Here is an 18514-nt window from a genome sequence, read left to right as displayed (position 1 = left end):
ATACTGTAAAAAAACCAAATGTCTCCTTTGTTTATAATTTTCTCCTGAAACCTGCAAGTGCCGACAGGAGAAACCCGAATAGGCATCGGTGACAGAAGTCAAACGAACAGCTGCTCTGACCATGCTGCTTTTCAGTGTCAAATGTGTTTGCTGAAAAAAGGGCAGCTAATCATTCCTGCCCTTACTCACAGAGGCAAAGCGTGTCTATGAAGGGGAAGGGGGCAAGCAGAACACACATAACAAACCACACTAAAAAGCCAACAGCCAGCCTTAACAACTGGTAGAAAGTAGGGCTCATAAGCCCTGGGGTTGGTTGCTCTTCTCAATTCTTCACGTACAACCTGAAACAGATGAAAGCCATGCTGGAATCCAGACTTAATAAACTGGCCTCTACTTCAGTGGATAAATGCCAGGATCATACCTTATCACTCCTGAAGTCTGTAGGTACTAACCATGTTAGGACTGTAAGACTCACTCTACTCCAGATGCTAGTTCAGTAGGTATGGATGAGAAAAGGAAAGACTGTTTTACTGGTGTATTTTGTTTGGTTTGAATACCTACTCAGACAGAATGCTATGCCTAGGCTCTATAAGGCAGAAACAACCTTGCCTTCTAGGTACCAACTGCAATGAATGAGTCACAATTCTTGTGTGAACCTCCTGCTTCTCCAGCCCCAAGGCTAACAGAGATGACACCCACTAGGACTTGAGGAGTTTGGATCCCAGAATCCACAAAACAAGCCAAGCATGTCACATGCATGCTATAAGCATCTTAAACACCTGTAACCCCAACCTAGAAGTGGGAAGAGATAGGGTCACTTGGGCTTGCTGGCTGTTCTCCTAGCCACAAACCATTAGGTTCAGGAATAATCGCCCCACAGAGTGACAGAAAAGAACAACCCACAGCCTCTTCTGGTTGTGTGTGTGTGTGTGCACGTGCACACACCTCAGCATCACCTTGTATACCACTACTGAAGCATGTACCCCTCCACATATGTGTACACACCTCTCCTTTCCAACACTCAGTGATTCTTCCCCATCAGAGGCTATGAGTTCTCACAGCAGAAACTCAGTAACTATTGAGGGTAGAGAAAGGAAACACAACACACTTTTATATCAAGAGTAACTGTGCTGACACTAGCTACCATCAGTAATGGTGATTTTACATTTTACAAAAGGAGCAAATCTCCATACTTTATGGAGCTAAAAAATACAGTTTATAAATATAATTCTCTTATAATCTTAAAATCCCCATGTAGTTATACCTGACTTCTCTATCAGTTGTTTTAAGACTGCCCAGATAACTACAGAATTTTCAAGTTCCCATTGCAATACAAAGAAGGTATTTCTATCAAGGTTAAAGTGGTCCCCATCCTCCTTTTATAAAAATGTGTCTGATCAACCAGGTGGAAGTGTTCCCTTATACAAAATGTACTACAAATTATCTTTACAGGGAAAGAGGAGAAAAGTGCAACTATTCTAAACAGCTTTCCTCATTCAAGCTTGACCTTCTTCTTCCCCAGCTGTTTTAGAAAAACTTGTATGCAAATCTTTAACCTCCCTTCACTATCTAAGACAGCAAGACATCTCCAAGGCAAGTATAATGAAGAATCTTAACCTGGGAAGCCATGAATTATGCCCTCTAAGGCCCCAACCCAGTCTGCCAACAAAGCCTAAGGCCTCAAAGGAATCTGCAAGAGATCAGCATTTAGGAGCACCTGTGAACAACTTTAACTGGCGAAGCCTAGTGACTCATCTTTTTCATAGGAACCATATTTTAAAACTGCAGAAACAATTCTCAATGCAATGTATGAGAATGTACAAAACGAATCATAGTTAAGGATAAACTACACTGCACAGTCATTCACAATTGTGCTTGGAGCATAATTCCATCCTTTGACTGTGGTATTTATAGTTAAAGTAAGGTTACCAAAGCTCCAAGCTGCTTTTCTAAAAATGATCAGATAAGAATCAGTAGCCATCATTAGCTAATCTGTTTTATTATTTTGAGGGCCAAAACACTCTTGTGGGGGGAAAATTCCTGCCAGGTGGTGGTGGCCTAGGTCTTAAATCTCAGTACTCAGAAGGCAGGGATAGGCGGATGTCTGCAAGTTTGAGACTAGGCTGGTCTACACAGTGAGTTCCAGGACAGTTAGGACTGTTACACAGAGAAACCCTGTCTCAGGAAAACAAACCACCACTACACCACCACCCACCACCACCACCACCACCACCACCACCACCACAACAACTAATTCCCATCAGGATACAGTTAAGTGATACAGCACTTGTCTAGCATGTGAGGGGCTGCCTCTCCATCCCCAAAGTCTTAGCTGTCAAATAAATGAAGACCAACTGGTTGGTGCCCAGTACTTTAAAAGGGGGGGGGGGGAGTAGGGAGGAGCATAATTTACAGAGACACTAATTCTATAGGATCAAAAAGGTTGAATAAATTTCTATGTGCAGAATAGCTAAATTAGCTGTACAATAATTAAAAAGCAAAGATTCTTAATCCAAAAGGACCAGAAAACATTTCACAGTCTTCAAGAACCTTTAGAAATTAATACAATAGTATGCATGGTTACAAGGATTACACCAAGTCCTGGAGTGTTTTTAATAATCCATAATTAAGGATCAGGCAGCACTGTCAGAACAATGAAACAGTACTTGGCCTTGATCTTCCCAGTGACTAAAGCAACAAAAACAAACCAAGCTTTCCTCTGGTAAAGCGAGGCTGCAGCCAGGCGGCAGGTAAACCAGCAGTTTGAAGGCCCAAATAAAAGGATTACAAATAAGAGGCCGCTCTGGGCAGCATGACAAGATCTTATCTCAGAGCATGCAATCAAAAGAAGAAAAGAAATACTGGCTTATATGGAAGAAAGATTTATATGCAAAAGTCTGGATAAATGGAATCAGATGTAGAAACAATAAGGAAAAATGTTCCAGGATGTTTTAGAAAATCAACAGACCTGTTCCTCAGGTCAGTTCTTGATAAGCAGCCTACTGGTTCGTGCTCATGCTTTGTGACTAGCCAATGCTGGAGCCCAGAAAGTCTACAGGAATAAGGAAATACTTCTTTATTTCTTCCTTAGTACATCTCAAATTATGTGTTCCCTACACATATACAGGATACCCAGTAAATATTTAAATAAATTTACACTTCTATATTATTATTTACCTATTTCATTATTTATTTATTTTGAAACAGTTACCTATTATGTAATTCTATGTAAAGTAGGCTAGCCTCCAATTCAGAGATCAATGTTGCATGATAGTTAAGGACCAAAGGTCTGCAATCTTTTGATTCAAAATGAAGCACTTCCAGTTTCTAGCTCTGGGATCTTACTGAACTGCCATGCTTTAACAGTACCAAGTTCATACTTTCAAAATTAAAATCAAACAGCATATAGCTATTTATTCCTGGTACACAGTGGGTACAGAAGGTTCCTTTATTATGTTTATGCTAATGTTATTAAATATTTACAACTAATTCAATGAGTGCTTCTTCAATTTCTACTCTACAATTAATATATAAAATTCACAGGTCTAGGTCACTTCCCCTACGGAATTTATAGCTACTCAAAAATAAAACTAGTAACACTTAACAAATAATATATGAGAATAAACCTGGAAAATATGGGAGATGGTGAATCCATCATCACTGAATCTCTCTGGGCAGCCAGACTAGCCAAACTGATTAAGTTTAGATAAAACTAGATACTGTATCAAAAAGTATCTCACAGAGGACCCAGGTTTGGTTCCCAGTACCCACATGGCAGCCTCCCCACTGTCTACTTGCAGTTCCAGGAGCTCTGACACCTTTAGGGACCAGATAAACAGATAGTACACACATATACACTCATGTAAAAATAAAAAATTAAATCTTAAATAAATAAATAAATCTGGAGAGCAACTGAGCAAAGATACCAGATAGAACTCTCTGGTCTCCACAAAAGTGCGTTCACAGACAAAGCTGTATCCACACAGACATACACATCCATGTTAACAACAAACTGTGAGAAGACAGACAGAAGGAATTAATGTGATAAAAAAATGAAAGGAAGGAAGAACATTTTGATTCAAGAGAAATGAACAGGATGTTGAGGTACTGGGGTAAAATATTTAAGAAACTACTCATTTGGGCTGGTGAGATGGCTCAGCAGGTAAGAGCACCCGACTGCTCTTCCAAAGGTGCAGAGTTCAAATCCCAGCAACCACATGGTGACTCACAACCATCCTTAACAAGATCTGATGCCCTCTTCTGGAGTGTCTGGAGACAGCTACAGTGTACTTACATATAATAAATAAATAAATCTTTAAAAAAAAAAAAAAAAGGAAGAAAGAAACTATTCATTTATCAAGAAGTATCTAGGACATTCTAATTATTTTATGCATGAATGTTCAGCTCACATGTATGTACAGCACATGGGTGCCTGCCTGATCCCCATGGAGACCAGCATGACATCAGACCCCTGACACTGGAGTGAACCACCATGTAGGTGGCTAGGAACTAAAACAAGATCCTCTACAAGAACAGCAAGTACTCTTAACTCCAACCTCTTTCAATCTTTATTGTTTAGTATTTAATTTTTTCTTAAACTTTGTATGTAAGGCTCTGCATGTATGTCTTTATACCATATGCATACAGTGCCCAATGAGACCAGAAAAGGGTAATGGACCCCCTGAAATTAGAGTTACTGCAGACAGTTGTAAGTGAACGCGGATTCAAACCTAGGTCCTCTGAAGAGCGGCTGCTGATCTTAATTGTTAAGCCATCTTCCTGTCCCTGTTTGTTAATTTTTTAAGAGAACTTGGCATATAGCTCAAGGGTGGTCTTCATTTCTGGTGCTTCTGCCTCCGCTTCCTAAATACTGAGATTACGGGGATGAGCCACCACACCCACCCCTAAATTAACTACATGTTGATTATTCATTTCCAGTTTAAAACTGCTTCCAGAAAAGACACATAAGCTCTAAGATACTTCCATATTTCTAGCTTTCTTTTACAGCTCTCATAAGGATATCCTCTACCTTCCATTCTTTTTGCCTAGTGAAATCTATTGATTTCTATTTCTTACCCATGTGTTTTTATACTATTTCCAAAATTAAGTTTCAAATTCTTAGAACAATACCTTTCTGGCTCCCCAGTGTGATATAAACATTCAGTATGAACACAACACTACAAAGTAAAGATAACCTACTAATTTTGCTCCTACTACTACTAAAAAATTTTGCTATAAGTAAGGCTTAAGGCGTTATTCTAATATACAAGAGATATTAATGGTGTCACTGTTATAAAATACAGTGAAACTACTTGTTTTGTTTTGTTTTGTTTTGTTTGTTCAAGACAGGCTTTCTCTTTGTAGCCCTGGCTGTCCTGGTAGCTCTGGCTGTCCTGGAACTCACTTTGTAGACCAGGCTGGCCTCGAACTCAGAAATCCACCTGCCTCTGCCTCTCAAGTGCAGGGACTAAAGGTATGTGTCACCACCACCCTGCGAAACTACTGGTTTTATTAAGAATTATGGGGGCTGAAAGATAGCTCAGTGGTTAAAACATTGGCTGCTCTTCCAAAGGACCAAAGTTCAATTTGTAGCACCTTCATAACAGCTCACAACCATCTGTAACTCCAGTTCCAGGAGAATCCAAAGTTCTCTTGTGACCTCCATGACTACTGTATTCATGTGGTGGAGACATACATACAGGCAAAACAATTATACATATAAAATACAATTATGTGTGTGGCTTATAGTATAAATTTTAATAAAAGCCTTTATCTAACTCCCAACTAAACAGAAATTGAGACTGAACAATTGCATCTACATGTTACACTTCATAATAGCCACAAGTTTCAGAATTTAAGATCACTTTATTCCTTACTGAAATTTAACTCTGGTGGCTCTAGTTACTGTCATTATCAAATGCCTTCTTTTTCTTTACAAAATATGTATTTAGAAGTCATAGTGCCTCTTTAACAACTCAAAAGAATAGTTTCCACATTTTTCTTAAAAGTCAGTACTAGCTCACAGCTCTAATTTCTCTATTTAGGCAAAGTAAAAATTATTAGATGGGCAGACAGTAAAATTCTATTCTAATTTAAATTTAATAAATCCAAATGAAGAACACCTAACAGAAACCAATTCAACAGAATGTTGAGAACTTGCCTCACTTATAATCACTGTAGGACAAAAGGTCCCAATACCCCCAGGCAACCTAGAACAAGCAACTTAAAACAGGTAATAGACTGTAAGGTAAGGCTTAGAACAGGTAATAGACTGTAAGGTAAGGCAGAGCTTCTCAACCTCCTAATGCTGTGACCCTTTAACACAGCGCCTCATACTGTGGAGGCCCTCAACCATAAAATTATTTTCACTGCTACTTCTTAATTCTAATTTTCCTACTGTTATGAGTCATAATGTAAATATGTTTTTTTCCCAATGGTCTTAGGCAACCCCTATGAAATGGTCATTTGACCTAAGAGGTTGAGAACCGTTGCTCTAAGGTCCAACCAAACCCTCTTCGTCTCAGGTAGATGGCTCACCAAGGAGCAAGTTTTAGGAGAGGGGGGATCCTCTTAGTTTAGTCCAGTATGAACTGGATTTTCTTTCATTTACTATTCAAGGGACTTTAATGGTTACTTACAGTTCCCTACAGCCACAATGGTACCTGTATTACACAGGAGCTGGGTCCCTGCCCTGTCAAGTCCATACATCTAGGTTAAAAGGCAGTCATGAGATTGGTCTTTGTGCGGACCAGTCTCACTCTTCACAGTCTAAACCCCAATATTTCTCTTGCACTTGTCTGCTTCGTTTTTCTCTGAAATGATCAATACTTGTAAATGATCATAATTGATTCTGAAAGCTATAAGGAGATCAATATACATTAGCAATACTGAGGGAAAGTCATCCAAGAGTATGCCTCATAGAGTATTTCTTACTCATGCAGAATGACATTATTATGTAAGCCCTTATTACCCTTCTTAGTGAACAGTAGTTACAGAGAATAAGGAAACCCTTCGCTAAAGAGAAGGGAACTGAAAAATGATGGAGACTTAATGGCATTTTCTTCTATTAAAAAGCCCTAATGGGCCAAATCAGTTGGGCTCTATCAACCCTCTCTCTATCCTACTTACAGATGCCCACATAAATAAGGTCTGTACTTAGTTAACTGCAGTCTGAGAAGTGACCAGACTGTTCTTTCCTCTCCTCCCCATAGCAGTTTTTCTCTGGTGATGCCTAGCAGTCTACTCATTCAGCATTTCATTCGGTCTTTTCTTGAAAACACAAGAATTTACACTTTCTACTTATACTTGGGGAAAGGGGAGAGAACACAAGTGCACATACCCAAAAGTATAAATCTAAGGTGGTAGAGAGTAGGGGCACAAAATGATCAAGATAAAACCTAGGTCATATCAAAGAGAAAGCCACTACTTAGCTCGCTTCCAGCCAATTTTTCTTTTTTTAAACCCATTTCATTCTAGCACAGGCTGCTTATATTTGATGAGACAGAGAACCATTAAGTTGAATGTATGTGTGTAGTCACACTCAGTATTTCCAACTAGTACTTGTATAACCATAAATAATGAGCAGACAAATCCTGTCAATACAAACAGAAAAAAATTAAATGCTAAAACTATTTACAGGCCAAGACAATGAGATGTCTTAGGGTTTTTGCACACAAACACACAGATACACACACACATGCATGCACAATAGAAAACACTATTTACATATACAAAATCCTGCAAATGTGGTACCAATGAGAATTACAAAAGGAAGATTTATCACACAGAAATAAAGTCTACAAGCATCATTAAAACATCTATAACTGGGCTGCTTCTTCCAGCCATCCAGGTCAAAAAATTTTGATCCAATTAAAATGGTCTATGTGAAAGAACTTTAAAAAAATTTTAAAAATTTAAGTACTCAAAGTGAGGCAATTAATTACTACCTTGTATTCAACCATGACATTTTTCAAAGGAATCTATATTTGGAATATGTCAATTTATATGGAACCCATTTAAATGTGACAATTCTTTCCTAGAAACACCAAGCTTAAAGTCCTTTTTCTTTTATAAAAGATGTATGAAAGCAACAGCCTCACATACACTTTTAATCTACTTAAGAATTTAACTACTTCCATGATTATATAATGTTAAATCCCTACAATCAATCTGTTTTCTCTGTGTGTCCTTGTCTCTGTCTCTCTCTAAGTAGCTCTGCCTCTTGTGATTTAACTAGGACCGACTCAAATGTGTACATACAAGTAATCTAAGATGAGAACGATGCTTTCATCTCAGCAGGAACTCCATCATCCATAGGACAAAAAAATACAAAAGTGCATGAAAATAAGAACAAAAGTTCAATGCGTTGGTTTAAAATCTACCAACAGAAACAGTGAAAAAAATATAAAATAAATGGCAGCTATTAGAGTTACAGCTGTAATATCCAACAGCTTCTAATTAAAACGTCCTTGTACTATTAGAAAAATGGGAGCTAACTACAAGTAAGTACTTGACAGAACAGAAAGATCACAGGGCACACAAACAAAATTGAAACACCACCTCCTGTTAGGGAGAGTATGAAGGTTATTTTCTTATACTGGTGGTACAATAGATACTAAGCTTAGCACTTTGTGGAAAATATCCTTTCTTCCCCTCCCTCCCCAACTCAAACATCTCCATAAAAATAAAATTGAGAATCTTACATATAAAAGTAAAGGAACAAAATACAAGGGTATATCTTTCAAGGTGAATCACTGCTACAGCATACACAATGCTTTAAAACAATTTAAAAAGCAAAGGTTAATTTAAAAAAAGTAATGGTTAAATAATGTATGGCAAAACCACACTCTGGATTAAAATGATACACTTTTAATAAATTATAAGTTAACCCAAACTCAGCAATAAGAACAAGACTTTAAAGCCTTCTCAAGACTGGAGAGCTGGCTTGGAGGTCAAGGGCACTTGTCATTCTTGCTGAGGACCCAAATTTGGTTCCCAGCACCCACATGGTGGTTTACATCCATTCATAACTGACAGCCATCAAGGCTCTGACTGCCTCTTCTAACCTCCATGGGCACCAGAGACACACATGATGCATATACAAAATATAGGAAAAACACTCATACACATAAAATAAAATAGGCAAATCTTTAAAAACAAACAAAACCTACCTTTTCTATGAAATGCTTTTAAATAATAACATGCAGGCTTGTAAGCAATGATATCATTCATCGTAATTAAGAGAACATTTATGTCAAACGGGGAAAATTATTATAGTTTTACATTTTGGGAAAACTAGGGACTTATCATGTAAATGGAGAGAAGTATGGAAAGCACTCATACCAGATTGCTAACAACAGTGTCTGAGCAGGGAAAGAATGCAGGAGAGATGTAGGTTAAGGGAAGAGAATGGAAGGATTCCAGAAGACTCATGGTGGGAAACCAGACACGGCAATAGTATACAGCAGGGAAGAACAAATGAAGACTAAAGATGGCAGGCTAGAATGTGTCTCGGTAGTCAAGCAGTTCTGGCTAAAATGCACAAAGCCCTAGGTTTGGTATCTAGCAACACAAAAAGAAAAAGAAAGGGAAGAGAGTTAATGTAGTCTCTCCTTTCTCCTAGTTGCCTATGCCATGTTCATAACAAAACATGTTTTGTGAAATTCTCCTATATCTTGACTTCCCAGACATCACTGGTGAGATTTTTTTTTTTTTCTCTTTTTGTTGGTTTTTTGAGACAGGGTTTCTCTGTGTAGCCCTGGCTGTCCTGGAACTCAGAAATCCACCTGCCTCTGCCTCCCAAGTGCTAGGATTAAAGTCGTGTGTCACCACTGCCCAGCTCACTGGTGAGATTTATACTGCATGTTTTGATACTGATAGCAGCTGGCACATGGCAGAAAGTACCTTCTGTTGATATAAACTTCTTTCTCCTTAGAGCATAGCACCCAATTTCTATGATGATTTTTTTCAGTACCCCTTATACTAAATATAAAACTGTTTTGCATGGTTAGAGGGGAAGATCCAATATTAGAATGCAGACACTGCGACCTCTTAACATTATTAGACAGGAATGGGAGCTTGTTTGAGTTATAATGATGATGTAATAATAGCAACCAAAAATTAAGAAAGAGTAAACTTATGCATTTCTGTACAAGAACCAGGGATAGGAATTAAAGACTATAGCAGATAAGCAAGTAAACAACAGAAAATAAAATTAAAAGCTCTACTGTTGTTAAAGACTTTCAACAACCTATGATAACAAAAGGGTACTAAGTTACTAAAGTGCAAAGAGACTTGACACCTCAACCAAAGCATCTGAATGAATATACTAAATGCCTAACAGCAATAAAGATAACACTAAGATGGATTATTATTAATTACTGTTTAAAAAGAGTATCATACTATATGGAACAATCTATAAAATCACCTAGCTAAGGCCACTCAATATGACATGAGAAACAAGACAAAATGGTGATACTCCACACATGACCTCTACAGGTCACTGTGTTATGGCATTACAAACTAATGGCACAACAGACAAAGAAACAGAGAAAGGAAGGGAAGCATGGGAACTAAACATCTACTACAGGAGCAGATGCACAGAGGTGGGAATTAGCTTCCTTGGGAGAAACAGAAAAGGAAAGACAAGAAGAGGAATGAAGAGCAAAATTTAGTGGCCTAGAAGCAAAGTGAACCATAAAACATTGCTTCAATTATAATAGCACCTGTTTCACAATCAGTGACTCATTATAAGGCTAGAAAGTATTTTTTAAAAGGGATCTTTAAGAACTGGGTGTGGGCTGCATGAATGCAACTTCTGCACTCCAGAGGACATGGAGGACAGCTGCAAGCTCAAGGCAAGCTTAACCACATGGTGAATCACGTCACAATCAATACATAAACCGAAAAACCTTAACCTTTTAAGGAAATAATACCTTCCTCTTAAAAATATCTTTAGGTTAACTTTTGTGTATGCACATGTGGTTTACTATATCTATATGAAATAGTTTTGAAAGATAAAAGAAATTAAATAGAAAACTTATATATGGTTATAAGAGGGATGTGAAAGGATTTCTTTTTATATAGTCTTTTATACTCTTTACATTTGGACCATATGAATACAAAGACAATTTTAAGGTTGTTTTCTTTTTAAAAATGCTTTTAGCGAGTATTAAAAAAAAAAAAAAATGAAATGGGGTGTGTGTATTTCTTTAGTCCCAGAAGCAAAGACGGGAATATCTCTGTGAGTTGCAGGCCAGCCAGGGCTACAGAGAGAGACCTTGTCTCAGAGAGAAATGGAGCTAGCTAGGTAGGTAGGTAGGTAGGTAGGTAGGTAGGTAGAAGGTAAAATAATAAAAATCTCAGTTAAACACTGAGATCCTTGTCAAAATATTAAATACACTCCACTATTCTTAGTTTTGGATATTATTACCAAAGCAAGTAACCGATGAATAATTCCACCGATAACATCTGATGGCAACTGTTCATATTTCAAAAGCAAAGTGATGATACCAGGCATCCCAGGAGCCTCACTTCAAAGTCAGTCCACCTTAACTATAAAGACTTTCTCTTAATAAGAATCTTCTTCTCAGTCTTTTGAAAACCCTTCAACAGAAAAACTGATTATAACATAAAAGGGAAAAAGACCTTCTAGACTTCACACTACCTGTTCCACAGTCTTTTTTAGGAACATATAGACAACATTTAAACTCACGTGTGGCTAATTACCCAAGCAGCTATCAAGTCCCTAAAACAATGAGCTAGAGGGCCTTTTTAATCAGGGGGAAAAAAAGCTTCTTCATAATAGCTTTCCCACTAGCATTAGATTTTTCTTAAATAAACTAGAGAACAAATACAAATACAGCCTATAAAAATGAGTAAGAAAAGAAACATATATAATATTCAAATAGCAAGTCTATTTCAAATTCAATCATCAAATAAATCGAAAAGGAGTAGGAATGAATAATGAAGAGATTTTTATACAGAGAAGCCTATTCAAAACTCAATTCAGAGAATGAACATTGATGATCATCCTCGCTTCCCTATGCCAAATAACTCAGAATTAACTATGGAGTATGCCAGACTCCAGCAAAATGTACATTTTAATAGTAAGGAGAACATAATATGAATCTGGGAACGAGGCCACCAACTTCACTCAAGATAACAGGACACAATAAAATAAGCTCTGCAACAATCAGTGGGGACACACTTGCTAAAAAATTAATCTAGTCTTTGGCCATTATTACCAGGGTCCACATAATGACCTTAGTGGAAAGCAGAGAGAAGGAAGTGAATCAAAAAGAATAAGCTCTTTACCAACAGAATGTTAAATGCAATCACCTGACAAAACCCCTGGGAGCCTAAGTTTAAAAACAAAGGAGGATTTGATGTTTGATCCATTGGTGATAAAGCAAATGATCAGTTTCAGTAATCTCAGGGATATTATAAAGGCGTGGTATGCCTTTGATGCAGCTCTCCAGCCTCACAACCATGCTATTTGCATGGGCACCATCATCACGCCCTGTGCCCAGAGGTAGCCAAAGACACTTGGGCAAGTTTAGGTTAACTTTTCATACTCAATGTAGATGTTAAGTATCAGAACAAAGTCTCTCCACAGACAATTCCTACAGTTACATAATGCACATGTATTAGTAAGCAAGCCATTCAAGCATTCCTGAAAATAAAGCTTCAAAATAAGAGCATGTTTATCCCACCACAAAACCAACCAGTCTCACCAAGGCAAAGTACAATTTTTTCATATAATTTCTTAGAATTTTCTATGCTTTTATTTATTTAGTTCATGCCATGGTCTGATTTGCAGATGTCAAGAGTTGGTTTTATCCTTCTACTCTGTGGCTTCCAAGGACCTAACTCACATTGTAAGTTTGGTGGCAAGACTATTTTCCTGGCTGAGTCATCTGAGGCCCACCAGGATGACCTAAAGCAGCACTGGTAAGAGTAAGCATTCCTGATGGCTTTACAACCAACTGGAGACACACCTTCTAGCCTGCACAAGCTTTGCCATCTTCATGTCTTATTCCTGGCTCCTTGGTCCTACATGAGGAAATGCCAGTGGCGTGCAGCCCTAGAAAGCAGCAATGAAGCCCTGAAGCCACCTGGGCTCCTTCTATAGCTCACTGGGACTTACTTAGGGGCAGCAATGATACATGCTAGTTCTCACTGGGTGTCAATTGAAATGCCTCTCACAAATCTCTACCAAAACTGATCTTACTTTCTACCACAGCAGTAGAAATACCATCAAGTTTCTTTCAAAAAAAGAAAGAACTCCAATACGGCAACAATAAAGAGACATTACACTTACCACTATCCACTGTTTACACGTCCTTGAGGTTCCAGTAAGCACCCGTATTTCAGTCTAAATCTCTAGACTCATCCTCTTTGTACCCTCTCAAATCCAGATATGAAGATAAAATAAAGTTAAGTAAGCCCTTTTCACAGCTCTTAGAATGTTATACTCAACCTCTAGGTGAATTATATACACAAATTTCTATTAAGAACCTAACATTTAAAAATATGGTAATTGGCTCAACAGGTAAAAGTAGGTAGGTGGTATAAGCCTAGGAACCTGAATTCAATCCCTAGAACCTACAAAAAAGAGTCAATGCTACAAAGTTGGCCTCTAACCTCTATATGCATGCAGATATACACATGAACACGTGCACATGTGCATGCACGCACACATACATACACACACACACCCCTATATACAAAATCCTAATTTTAATAAAATATTCTAAAGGCAAACAATTTGCATTTTAAATTACACCTGTTTCACAAAAGAGACAAAGTATAAATGAAAAGTAGTCAGCCTGACTTCTATTTCTCAATTCATGAACTATTATATTTATTTATGTATTAGTGTATATATCAGTGTAGGGTATGCTCATGCCACAATGTGGTGTAAAGGTCAGAGAACAACTTGTCTGTTCTCTTCTTTCACTATGTGGGTTCTTGTAAAAACTTTTCATTCCTACCCAGAGTTTCTACCCTGCCATGACCATTTAGTTTCCAGAGAAAAGACACATACAACCTATATATTTACAATGAGCCTTAAACAGCATAAGAGCTGTGCATTTATTTACTTTCTATACTATTAGATTTTACTTTCCTATCGGTAACCCCAGGTTATTACTTACTATGTTTCATCTGGGCTGCTCTTAACTCCAATGGGCCAGCCCTTTAGAACCAAGTTTTTATGGCTCACCTAACCTATAGTGGCTTCTTCTTCTTCCTCCTGCACCTTCTTCTCCTCATGGTTTTCCCCAACCCCAAGCCCAGGAAACATAACCCCACCCGTGTTTCTGTGGCTGTTGGAATCTTTATTTACTAATCAGAAATAACTTGAGGGGAGGATCACTTGAGTCCACATGCAGACTCCACATGGGTCTTGGAGGCCCAATATTAGTATTAGAATACAAGCAACATCAGGCCAACCACTGCAGGTTCCGGAGACCAAAATCAACTCTGTAGGCATAGAAGCAGCTGCCTTTACCTGCTGAGCCATCTTGAACTATTTTTTGCCCTGCTATGAACAGTTTTTGATTAAGCAACTTCTAATTCAACATTTGTATAAGTAAAATAGCTACCAAAATCTTTAGGCTATTATTGTACTCAAAACAAAGTTAAACCGATTTTGCACACAATATAGGCTTTAAACACTATCCATATAATTCTGTCTGTAGTAACAGCATGGATAATGTTCAAAATGGAAAAAAAAATTCTCTACTTCATACAGGATAGACAAATTGCCTGAATTCCTGTAGAAAATGCCATTTAGTCATCACACAAGACAGGATTCAATCAAACCTACTGAGCTCTGTCTGCCTCTGCCTCTCAAGTACTTCAAGCTTTGATATATTTTTTCATATGATATGAAACTTGGGTTTTCATATATATATAAAAAAATCATTTCTTCAGGTCTACCAACAACTAAATAAAAACACATTAAAGACCATAAATAAGTTTAGAATGTCTCCTATCCCAACATAAAAACACATACTCACCCTTTTTTGGCTTTGTTTGTGTTTTGTTTTGTTTTTTGAGAGAAGAGTCTCATCAAGTAGCTTTACCTGGCCTGAAACTCAATGGATAACTAGGCTGGTGTCAAACACAAAGAGATCTGCCTGCCTTTGTCCCCCAAGGGATTGGATTAATGGCATGTGCCAACACACCTCATCCAAGTATTTTTATGTGTTTTTTTCTTATGTGTGTGTGTGTGCCTGTGTGCATGGGAAGGGGATGTTGGTGCCACTGTGTGCATATGGAAACAAGAGGAGAATGCCGGGTGTTTTCCTCCATCGCTTTCCACCTTATTTTTTGAGGCAGGGTCTCTCACTGAATCTAAAGTTGACCATTTCAGCTAACCTGGCTGGCCATCAAGTTTTCAGGATCCACCAATGCTGGGACTACAGGCAAAGCATGCCCATGCTTGACACTCACAGCGATGCCAGAGACCTAGAATCAGGTCCTCTTGCTTGCACAGCCACGTGCTCTTAGACACAGAGCCATCTCTCACACCCCATAAGCAACTTTATTTTTGTTGCATTTGCCTTGCCTGGGTTTAAAAAGTAGAAACTAGCTCCAAGTCCAACTGTAGTGATCTTAACAGGGCCTTAAGGAATGTCAGACATTCTCTTCCTTCGCCCACATTAAATATACACACCCTAAAACTGTTGATTCACCGGATTCTTGGCTGCCAAAAAAAGTAGACTAGTTTAGTGTTTGACATTTCCTTTTGGCAGTCATTAGTGCTTAATGTGTCACTGTCTAGAGGATAAATGAAATTGTTTCCTTCATTTCTACTTCTGTAGCTCATTTTCTTGGACCTCAGAAAATGTATTAAAGACTAAATCTACCCTAGAAGAAAGCTGACATAATATAATATAATATAAAATAGTAACAATGATGATCAAAATACCTCTCGTGGACCCTCTTTTCACTAGTCTGAGTTAGTCCTAGCTTTTACAAAAGCACCTTCCTCAGAGAGGCAAATTAAAAAAGAGAAAAACCACCTCAGAGATTTACTAAAGTTTCTTGATATTTTTTGGTAAGCTTACTTAGTAGCATGAGAAGAAAAAAAAAAAAAAAAGAGTCTTAGTCAGTTACTTGTAAAATACTAACCCACATAACATAGCTGCTGTGACTCGTTAACTAATCACCCCAATTACTCCCAAGTCTATTACTCCTGTCACTCTTCCCAACAGCCACCCTTTCTTCTTTACAGATCTTAGTACTAACAGTTTTATACTTGGTCCGGTGCTTTAGAATGACAATGTGCTTTACAGCCTGTTATACTAATACTATCTGCTTAACGTTAGAGTTCTGCATTCTTACTTTTATACTCCCCACAAATGAGCACCAAAAAGCAAATATTAGATAAAATGTAAGTGTAGATGTAAACTGGATACATAACTATCAAGTAAGGCTCCTTTTAACTTTGAATGTTACTATCTCCAAAGCCAAGACTCTGAAATCATGCTGTGAAAAAAAAATGGATCTGGAATGTAGTTCAGTGGTGATGTGCTGGTCTAGCATAAGTGGAGATTTTTGGTTCAATCCCAAAACCTTCATCATATGAACCCAAAATGCTTAAAGTGCCTACCACTGTAAGAACTTCATAATCAAAAACTTATAGGACAAGCTGGCCCAAACTACAACAAAAATATCCCATCACTGTCATTTATTATACTTCATTCAAAATCTAAACCACAATAAAAGTAATAACCACCAAATTATTAGAGTTAAATAAACGGTCTTTTGCTACCATACTAGACCTTTAAAAATATGACTAAGGCTAGATGTGGCAGTGAGACTATGGTGGCATACGCCCTGTGATCTCAACACTTGGAAGGTGGAGACAGAAGATCGGGAGATCAAGATTAGCTTTGAGGAGAGGAGGGAGGGAGGACTAGGAAGACTTCTGGAATCTTCTCATCTCAGTGCTGCTCACCAAGATGGCTCCCAGACTGACTGTGCTGTCACCTCCCTCCGTTAGTTCCCAGTGTTAACTGAAACACTCTACAATTATTTACACACAAACCCTACGAGAATTACTAGAAACATCTCAGGTACTAGCAAATCTACCAAGTGAGGAAAAGGGAGCTAAGTGGGATAAAATAAAAACTGCTGGTTGTTACAGGAAGAAAATGATGCTAAGGACTGCATCCTTAACGTCTACTACCATGACATTCAGCTACAATGATGGTAAGTGACACCTTTTCTTAACTCTTCCCAAATTTATCCCAGTCAGGGTTCCTAGTGCTGTGATAAAACATCATGACCAAAAGTAATAAAGTAATCTGGGAGGAAAGGGTTATTTCAGCTTACATGCCCCAATTTTTTTTTTTTTTTTTAACCAGCAATATAGCATTTTCTCTCTCTCTCCACCTTCCACTCCCTGTACAGCCTGGTCTAGCCTGGTACTCACTATATAAACGAGGCTAGCCTCAATCTCAGTGAACCACTTGCCTCTGCCTCCCAAACTCTGAGATTAAATGTAACTCAAAACAGGAAAAAGTACTCCAACTGTGAATTCAGAGTTAAATTCAAAGAGTAATTAGCAAAGAAGTCATGGCATGTGATGACACACTGGGTTATACTTCACTGACTAATATAAACTGCAGTAACAAAACCAGAAATTAGAATATGTGTAACTATAAAACCACAGCAGAAGCTAATTGCTCTAACATATCTGAAAATAAAGCTTGCAAGACAACTCACTGGTCAGATGATACTTTAGCATAAAGAAAAACTTCAAAAGGACACTCTCCTTATAAGCTTTCAAATCACCCCATTATAACAAGGCCTTACATCCATTTTTTGAGAATGATCAAAGAAAAATAATCATTCTGTGGTTTAATATAGCAAATGTTGCACTTTTAACGAAATCAGCTATCAGTGATTGGCAAGCAGTGCTCACTAGCAACCATCAGAGGTGACCACAGACATCCCAAAACCAATGAAAATGAGGATGTACCCTCAGAAAGGAAAAATATTATACTCTGCAAGCTTTTGCTCCTCTAATTTTGCAACACGATAAAAATGTGTCAACCAAGTCCATTTTCAAGAAAATAAGCCTCAAGTCAGAGTTGGAAACTCCCAACACGCAAGACTCTGTCAGTCCTGGGGAATTTGAAACACTGCTCACAGGAGAACTGGAACTCCCTGTCACAAAGCATCTTAACAGGCATCGCTAAATAAATGTATTTTCGGGATGGGGAAGAGACATGCCGCCCTAAAGCAAAAGGAACAAATACACACGATTACAGGCAAAAACCATCCATCCCAGTCCCGGCATCCTTTAACACCACTTTGAAAGTAGAGGCAGGAGAATCAGAAGTTCAAGGTTCAAGGTCATCCTTTCCTACATCAAACTCTATTTATGAAAAAAAACAAACAAACCCATAATCTTAACGTATATTTACTAACTTAAGATTCTTAAGCCTCTAAGATACCTCACTATTCAAAATCAAATTTTTAAATGAAGAAACAAAAA

General features: G+C 38.0%; 1 protein-coding gene across 1 annotated transcript in view; it reads right to left on the bottom strand.

Annotated features, from left to right (window-relative positions):
* The window catches only part of Ctnna1 (catenin alpha 1), a 134953-nt gene that overhangs the window by 45973 nt on the left and 70466 nt on the right, over nucleotides 1-18514 (bottom strand). The gene's annotated exons all lie outside the window — the stretch shown is intronic.

This window comes from Mus pahari, chromosome 15 (genome assembly GCF_900095145.1).
Source record: "Mus pahari chromosome 15, PAHARI_EIJ_v1.1, whole genome shotgun sequence".
Taxonomy (NCBI): Eukaryota; Metazoa; Chordata; class Mammalia; order Rodentia; family Muridae; genus Mus; species Mus pahari.
This window is presented reverse-complemented; position numbering and strand designations above follow the sequence as displayed.